Consider the following 9778-nt stretch of genomic DNA (forward strand, 5'->3'; position numbering starts at 1 on the left):
ATATGAAACCTATCAGACATATATGCAATCAATTAAATACTTAAACTCCTTGATGAATTTTAAAGGGATACTCCACTTTTTTCGGAAATAAGCTCATTTTACATCTCCCCCAGAGTTAAACAGTTGAGTTTTACCGTTTTAGAATCCATTCAGCCGAACTCCGGGTCTGACGGTACCACTTTTAGCATAGCTTAGCACAGATCATTGATTCTGATGAGTCCAGTGCAGCAGGCGTAATGATATGACGCAGCGTCTGAAAATAGTCCCCAGCTCGGTAACTTCTTCCAACGTGACCGGGACTAAGTTTGTCTAACCTATTAGACCTATTTTCAGGCGCTGCGTCATATCATTACGCCTGCTGCACTCATGGTACAGCCGCACAGTTCCTTGATTATTACGCTGGAATGAGAGTAGTTCCTAGTCATATAGGCTTAGAAAATCGCAACTTTTCATTTTCCGTCGATCTTAGTACACGGTTTAACTACAGAAGAGTCAAGTTTTAAATAGGAAAAATATTTAAACTCTTTGGTCATTTTGAAAGAAATGCTACTGGACTCATCAGAATCAATGATCTGTGCTAAGCTATGCTAAAAGTGGTACCGTCAGACCCGGAGTTCGGCTGAATGGATTCTAAAACGGTAAAACTCAACTGTTTAACTCTGGGGGAGATGTAAAATGAGCATATTTCCGAAAAAAGTGGAGTATCCCTTTAAGTAATGGTACCTAAACTAATGTGGCAGTGTTACAAACTTAAGACTCATCTATTTGTTCAGGCTTTTAATGAGCTACTTTTGGGTTGATATGATCTTTTATTGTCTTGGCCTTTTTATATTATGTGTATATTTTGATGTAAATTTCTGTTGTGAAGCACTTTGTGGCTTTTTGTCTGTGAAAGGTGCTATAGAAATAAAGCTTACTTACTTACTTACTAAACTATGAATTCATGATTCCTTAAAGGCCATTGTACACTGAGTCCGAAATTCGCATCCGAAATTTTCGCATGGTAAAAAATAAATACGACCTCACGTTATGTCAGTCACGCTTGCACACTGCCTCCGAAACTTTCGTCCGTCCAAAAAAAAAATCAAATCAGGTAAGATTAGATTTTCTGCGTTTTTCGCGTCCGTAGCAAGCATTTTGAATGGTGTTTTGACAATTTAGAGCCACCGAATCACACATATTCACAAATACGAAAAAACGCATGCGAAAATTTCGGACTCAGTGTGCAAGGACCTTTAGACTGAATCTATACTGTAGTTTATCTTTACAGATAAAGGGTGAGTTACAGTAATGTCTCTACCATGGTAATCTGTTTACAGTATCACATAGCATACATACTGTAATGTAAAATGCTGTGTTTGATGCCATCGATCTCCCTTCTTCTGATGCATCTCTGATCAATCTGATGTTATACAGTCATTTACTGTTTACTCTGTCCTGGTATATGTTCACAAATCACATCTCTCTCTCTCTCTCTCTCTCTCTCTCTCACGCACACACTTTTGTGATTTTGTGTATTCTACTAACACAATTGAAAACATGCTGAAATGTTAGAAAAAAGTGCATTTTTATGATCTGTTGTGCTATTAGAACTAAAAGTGTAAACGTACAAAACGTTAAAAATGTCCACCTTACTTGTGAAAATAGTACCAAAGCGAATAAAAAAAACTGTATGTAAACTGAACAAGCAACACAATGTGTTAGAGATATGATGCAAAAAGATTGTGTAAAAAAAAAAAAAAAAAAAAAAAAATTACTCTGAGGACACTGTATTGGGTCACTTAAAAATAACTTTATTTCATTATGATGAAATTGTTTTCTCTGACAAATAATCAGTATCTATAATAGCTGGGTTTCCATCCAAACGTAAAGCGAAGGCGTTATATGCAAATGTATCTTCTAGTGTCGTAGAGCCGTAAAGCTGTAGGATTCGAAACACAAACGACTCGTAACGGCGGTTCAGAGACGATTCTTTCTTTTGGGAGACAATGACTTTATTTATCGTGCACTTTCAAATTTAAAACTTTGCAGAATGTTTACATTCACAAACAGCAATATTACTGTCATGATTCTGCCTTCTAGTCTTTGATTTTCCCTGGTCTTGAGGCAGGATCATGACAGACCCATGTTTTGTTCACACACATGGCCCATACCTGTCAACATTTGGATACCAAAATACGGGAAATCTGAACGGGGGGGGGGGGGGGGGGGTTCTTTATTTTTTATTTTTTTTATATCATGTTTCTTTATTTATTTTTATCAATTGCAACAATTAACTGCATTAATTAATCACGATTAATTGCCATTAAAAAAAACTTACTTTTTAACATTTTATAATGTAATAATTTCACAATTAATCTCCAAATTAAGGTAGAAAAACATAAAACAGTATATTTTAAATATTTGTCTAACAGGTAGGAAAAATATACAGAAATTGAAGTTATCAAACAGTTTGCACTGCATACAATTTAAATTGTACATAGATTAATCCTTATTAAAGTAAAAAAAGATCTTTAGTCAAGAGTAGTGAGTGCTTTTCTCTGTTACCTTTGTTCTTTGATTAACTTTACTGACAGAAAGCTTTATTGGCTACTGTCTCTTTAAAAACAGCCGCTGACGGATCTCACTCGCGTCTCATTCTCTCACAACTCTTTGCTTTCATTTACGACTTTTTTTTAAACTAATTTAAGACTGCTCAGACTGCTCTTATGAGGATACTCGACAAAACGGACATTTTGACATAATTGCGTGTGTTAATGCCATCTCTCTCATGTTCGTCCATCCTCGGATGCTGCTGTTCTTCTTCGCGCGATTTTTTTCCCCCTAACTACTTCAGTGGAAATCCCGCCCTGCAGCCGATTCTAAAGATTTTATTGGTCATGTGAATCACAGTACTGATTGCCTACACCAAACACTGATCCCTAAACCTACCCGTCATTGTAACCTTAACCAATGAAATTAGCTGCAGGGCGGGATTTTCGCTTAACTGGTTTGCGCCCATTGGGATTTAAAAAAAAAAAAAATTATAGAAAGATTAAAAATACGGGAGAAATACGGGAAAATATTTAAACGGGATGATAGCGGGATAGCAATGTAAAATACGGGAGAATCCCGGGGAAAACGGGAGGGTTGACAGGTATGACATGGCCTTTTGCTGGGCCATGTGCTTGTGTTGTCTCGTTCCTTGCCCCGCCCCCTTGTTATCCTCGTTTAGTCATCATTGCTTTACCCTTGTCACCTGTTTCCCTCATTAGTTTCTCCCTATTTAATCCCCTTGTGTTTGCTGTCCTGGGCTGGTTCATTGTCATTCATTGTGTGAAACTATCTGTGAAACTATCTGTGAGTACCTGTTGAAAGTCTTGTCTAGAAAGAAGAGTTTGATCCTGTCTTAGCTGTTAGTTTATTGTCTAGTTTTTTGTCTGAGTCTTAGTCTAGTCTTGTTAGTCTAAAATAGTCTATCCTGTCTTGTTTTGCCCCCTCGTGGGTTTTGTTTTCTGTTTTTGTCATTAATAAACCTCGTGTGAAGTATTTACTGTCTGCGATTGGGTTCATCTCTGCATCTCCATAACAATTACACTGCGTGAAAGGGAATATTCAAAAAACATAACTGGGGAACTTTAACTCTTTAACTCGCAGAAGTCAAAAACCACCTCAAGCGAGCGTGAAAACTTTTTTGCGAATTAAGGGATTTTTTTTTTTTTTTTTGTGGAAATTTGCCATTTCCATCACTCGTTTCTGATGCAATACTTCAGTGCGCATGAAAACAGGGTGATGAAAACATGACTAGAGGAAGTTACTAACTAGAGGAGGAGCTGATGATGTGTAAAGGAAGAGCTGTAACTATATATAATGAAGAGGAGGAGCTGTAACTATATATAATGAAGAGAAAGACTGACAGAAACACAAAATGGCTGATAAGTGTGATCTGTGTCTGCTGGGACTGATCATTCTCTCTTCACTTCTCACAGGTAAAGAAATCTGTATTTTCTCTAAAGACATTTAGTGGAATTAGTCTGGAAAGAGTTCATTTGAACATGCTCAGTTTATTCTTGCACGCATTCACGTTGTGATCTCAGAGTTGTGTATTGATACACACAGATCATACTGTATTATTCCTGATACTGGACATAGTGTCACTCAAACATCTGATGATGAAGAATTATCTTCATATTAAGAGTGTGTCAGTGATTTGAACAGCTCTCTGATAAAGACTTTATTCTGGAGAGTGTGTTGTTTGCTTTAAGTGAGGAAAAACGGTAACACTTTACAATAAGGGTATATGAATAATCATGTACTAATACCTGGATTAATACTTAATTCAACATGAACTAATGATAATTGAAAGCATGAACTAATCATGAACCACTGAAGAGTTATCCTGAACTACGATGGAGTCATTATGGATAACGTTATATGAATAACGGAAGCTTTAACTACATGTTAGTACATGTTTGATAGTTAATGCATTCATTAACATTTATGGATAAATAAATGGATATCTGTTTTGTGTTGCTCTCTTTCCCTTCAAACTCACCCAAACAAAGAAACAAATAAAATATAAAGGTAATTTGTAGTTATTTTACTATTTATTTAAACATATATGGACTCAAAAGGAAGCCCAAACATACCTGTAAAGACACACACGAGGCACATTTACCATCAAATATGGAGCGCAAGCTAATCGAAGCATATAGTCCATGAGCCAGGGCCCAAAATTTGGTCCATCGGTATCATCTGGGGGGACAAAGTCTCATATAGTCCATGAGCCAGGGGGGTTGATCGGTATCAACGGGGGGGCAAATGCTATCATTGTTTTTTGGCAAGGTATACACCCCTAGTATTAGAAAAATCGTGATAGCAGTGCAGGGGTGGTAGCGAAATCACTTTTTTTCAGCTCATGAAGTTACTAACCCCCTAAAATAAATTCCGTTTTTGAAATCTGGTGTATATCTGGTTTAGGCTCATGCTAGGGATATTGTCAATATTCTATAATATGGTGCTTGGTATCGTTGGAAAGGGGACCTTTTAGGCTTTCATTTACACCCAGTACTGAATCTGTCTGACAAACACAGAGGTCACATGACTTTTTTAAACCAGAAATAACACACATTTTTTCACAATTTCCACAAACTGTATGCTTTCTTTTATCCCTGTGGCATGAAAGAACAACAGGGACACAAAACTCAACAACTTCAATACTCAAGGCACTCTGATGACTCAGAAAATGTATAATATACCCATACTATTTATTTGTGAGAGCCTTAAATTAGACTTGTGCAGCCAGCACAAAATAGAATAGAGCCAATAGAATGGACAAATAGAATACCCTATTAGTCCAGGGCCAAATGGCCTATTTATTCATGTACAGTTGTAATAAAAAGTAATTGTTTCAATAGTGTTGTCAACATAACACTTGTAAGTGGTTTAACAAAATGTTTCTATCATGTATTTTGATATTCACCCACTTTCAGTTAGAATGTCAGAAAGTAGCTCATGCACGGTCCATATGGATTTTTGGGCTCCAATAGTCCATATTGGACCCAAGAAACATATTTCTGCCCAAAGAGTCCAATTTTACATAGTTTAAAACCTTTTGAGGAACCTTTGACCAGAAATAATAATAGGTGTAACCGCACTGGGTAGTACATTAACATTAGCTCAAATGATCTATAGGGAATTTTAATAATCAATCATGAATATGATTAATATATTGCATATTACAGTTACATTATATTATCGAAGTTGAAAATAGATCGATTGTATACGAATAATCAATCACAACGAATTATAATTCCTCATTCATATATCAATTGTCTTATTTCAGATCGATTATATGAGATACAAGTTATCAAACATTTGTTTGTCCAGCAAACGGCCATAAGATTAACCTATCAACTTCTCAATAAAGTTATCACTTCTTATAATTTCAGGAAAAATTGTTTCTGGCCGTGAAACTATTCTCCTGTCCTTAGAAAATTTAGATTACTGAAAAGTAACAAATCGTAAAGCTTGTAGCTAGGATCAACAAATCATTGACTTTGTAATATGAGCATTTTAGACAGAAGCAATCAGGGATATATATTGGATTTTAATACATGCAAAACTAAGGAATACATACTACGATTCACACAGAGTAAATATGCGCATAACAATACAAACAGTAAAAACAATAGAAGACAAAAACGGATAACAGATGAGAGAGAGAGGATGAAAGGGTGAGCGAGAGAAAGTGAAAGCAAAAAGGGAGAGATCGCAGTATGGCAAAAATCACCGACAATGTAACCTTTGAGAGAGACAACAAGAAATCACATCACCTTAAGCAGAGACAGACAACCTTAAACGAATTAAAAGCTCGATTATACTTGCACACTTGTCTGTGGTGTTGCTGAGGCAGGCGCGTGTATGGGCCTTTTGGAGCTAGGCGTGCTCTCATGTCTTCCGGGCGAGCGCGGTCGCGGGAAGATTTAAAGGTTCACCGAACGGGAAGTTACCAAAGAAACAATTCAGAATTCATCTCCCTCGTGGAGGGAGAGGCGAATATGAAAATAAAACTTAGTAAAGAAAAGAAAAGAAAGGTCGGGAGTGACGCGGAGGTGCGTGTCCGAAGACGGTGGCCGGAGCCTGTCCGAAGTTGGTGTTTTCCCGAAGTTTGACCGAAGAGGAAGAGAGCGAGAAACAGGCAAGTTCCGTCTTTTGAGGGAATCCCGTCCACGCCCCTTTTTGCGGGGAAGTCAAATCATCTCCCGAGATTTTCAAGCGGGAAGAAGTTTCTTTGTCTTGTCAAGACAAACTTATCTGCATAGTTTATGATAGTATAAAAATTCAGCAGAACACTCCAGCAAGATTGTACACACAGAACAATACATTTTACTGTAATCTCCTACATGAGTGGTTCAGTCAAAACAAGACGGTTAAACAGATACCAAGAATGCATTATAAAACAGCTAAGGTTATAAAGTTACAATCAAATGCACGATTATGGGCATTTTACGTTTGATTAACACACGATAAAATTGTAGATACTTGATATGGGAAGACATCTAAGCACAAAAGGGAATTACAGTTACTACATTTAAAAGGTACTTTTCTCTTTCCTTACAAGAATTGGCTTTCCTGGAAATCCCAGTTTGGGGTCATAAAAGTTTTATGACCTGGTCAGAGGTAAGGTTACAAAACCATGATTCTATTTGAGAACCTTAATTAAGAGAAACATTTCCAAGTTACAAATCAGAAAATCATAACCATCGCATAACAGGGCTAACCAGTTGTCAGACCCACTGTAAAAAACAACAACAATATAGTAATTATAAACCTCAGTGTTTATTTTTGTGCAACATGGACTTCAATGTTTAATTTGTGTGACTTTACCAAAGCATTTGATTTGTAGGCATATGTATTCCTTCAGTTGCGAGCCTGTGCGCTTTACCTGACGTTTCAGGGTTAGGCCCGGCAGTTGCGCACGGACTGGGTTCAGTAATGGAAGGCTTTTAATGACCAAAAGATAATTCAGACTGACAAAATAATAAAAATGACATTCTTCTTCTTTTAAATAATAATAATAATAATAATAATACAAATAATAATAATAACGACATTCTTCTTCTAAATAACAATAAGCGTCATTAATAATAAAAATCATAATAATAAGAATAAGAATATTACAAATTGTCATGCAATTATTAATGTGAATGAATGGTACTCCACATCACATCATCATCACTATTGTACACCCCAATACATGTGACGTGATACGAAATTAAATGCTAATTGTTTCAAAACACGTGCTGTAAAATAAGGTGTGTGTGTGTGTACACAAGAGTACACACTCCAGCTTATGAAATGTGTTTTGTGTTGTGTTGTAAGTGTTTGTTTCACATTGTGATGCCTTGATAACAGGGGTAGGGGGACATCTTTGAAAAATACAAATGCAATGGCAATGATTAACTTAATGTATGTTTTGACAGGATATAAAATATTACCCAGAGCACTCTGCTTTAATACATGTAGCCTTAATGTAACTAGAAAGACTATTAATACAGTATAATATATCATTTAAAATAAAATGAAGAAATACATCTTCATTCCTTCCCATACCCACTAACATTTCCCTTAGTTTCAGATAACGTAAGCTAGCCAAACTGAGCCAAAGCTTCTGGCCTGGTTGCAAAGTAGTTGTAGAGTTTTTGACTGCATCAATAATAATGTATATGATGGGCTATATATTAAATGTTCTAGACTAAAAATGATAGACGAGCTTTCTTCCAACTTACCTTCTCCATCACGACGTGTGTTCGCGCGATGTTGTTGTTGGTTACCTAGTAACGAACGTACGGTGGCCGAGAATGTTCTGTCAACTTCCGTGTGTTAGCGCATCGATGTTGCCTAGTAACGAACGCAATCTGGCCGAGATACGTGCTGGCGGCAGGAAACTTCACTCTGTGTGCCTGCGTGCGCCTCGTATACAACATTATATATAAAGCTTGCAGGACAACTTATTTGGCATTGCCTTTTCAGCGTGAGAAATACACGGTGTGGCGTGTGAGCGTGTGAACTGGTTGAATTGCGTGTGTCTCACGGCCAATGCGTGAGACTTGAGAACCCTCTGTGTGTGTGTGTGTGTGTGTGTGTGTGTGTGTGTGTGTGTGTGTGTGAGAGTGTGTGTGGTTAAAGGGACAATCTACGGGACAAGCCGGATTCACAATATCTTTATGTACACAATAATAATAATCTTTTACATTGTAATCCTTTTATTTTTCACATTTGGCATGTTTGTGTGCTGCTGCATGTCCCTGTGTGTGTAATAAGCAGAGTGTGTGTAATAAGCAGAGTGTGTGTAATAAGCAGAGTGTGCACACATACATTTGCTATTTAAACAACGTGTCGCAGGACGTGAAAATGAAAACTGTGTCGGGCTGAAACTAGCAAAACACACTTGCGTCTCGCCTGGCGCTGTATTGCGTGATTTATTTATCGTCCACCCATGCTTATTCTGAGGCGAGATTTTGCGAGATTTCCTGTGTTCACAGTTGAGACTCTGGTTGAAAATCTGTTCGTGTGTGGTGTGATGTCTTTGTCACATCATGGCACACACACACTATAGGAGCAAAACGGTTAAATCTAGGATTTTTTGTCCTCATGTTTGTGGTCTCATCCCATGTTAGTGTGAACACCTTCAGCACTGATATTGTAGCTCTGGACTACAGCAGTTTGTAAAATAAATGCCTTGATATTATGTTCATGCATTAAAATATGATATATTTCTATTTCCATTTTTTGTTTTTAACAGTTGTAACATCAACTACAGCAACAGCACTGAATCCAGATACCACAGCAATCTCTCTGAATCCAGGTGTGTGTGAACATCATCTTCATTTGACCGACTCATGGAGTTTTCTAGAATCAGTTTCTGAATCCTCTCTGGATTACACTTTCTATGTTGTCAGTCGGGTTTTGTTTTGGTCTGTGTGACTCCGCCCACTGCCAGTTCAGCCAATAGTATTCCCACACCCCGGGATGCCAGATAGCAGGAAAACACAGCGTATCGCAGCCATCAAACAAACTGGGTCAGAGATTGCAGATTCTACACAACCTAAAAAGCCTCGATATCCATCTAAACATCTCTATGAACAAGAGCTTATTAAAACACGGATAAATCAACTCATCAACTTACAGTGTGTAAAGTCTCCTCGACTTTCATTGTCAATTGCGCTCATTCTGTTGTGTGTCCTCAAACTGGCAAGTCTGAGGAGGCGGGGAAACAACGATCTCTGATATTTTG

The 9778-nt window shown here is 37.4% G+C and overlaps 1 protein-coding gene across 1 annotated transcript in view; it reads right to left on the reverse strand.

Annotated features, from left to right (window-relative positions):
• The window catches only part of LOC311291374 (uncharacterized protein), a 668579-nt gene that overhangs the window by 211212 nt on the left and 447589 nt on the right, over positions 1-9778 (reverse strand). The window lies entirely within an intron of this gene.

The sequence above is a fragment of the Rutilus rutilus genome, assembly GCF_951802725.1.
Source record: "Rutilus rutilus genome assembly, chromosome: 1".
In the NCBI taxonomy this organism is placed as follows: Eukaryota; Metazoa; Chordata; class Actinopteri; order Cypriniformes; family Leuciscidae; genus Rutilus; species Rutilus rutilus.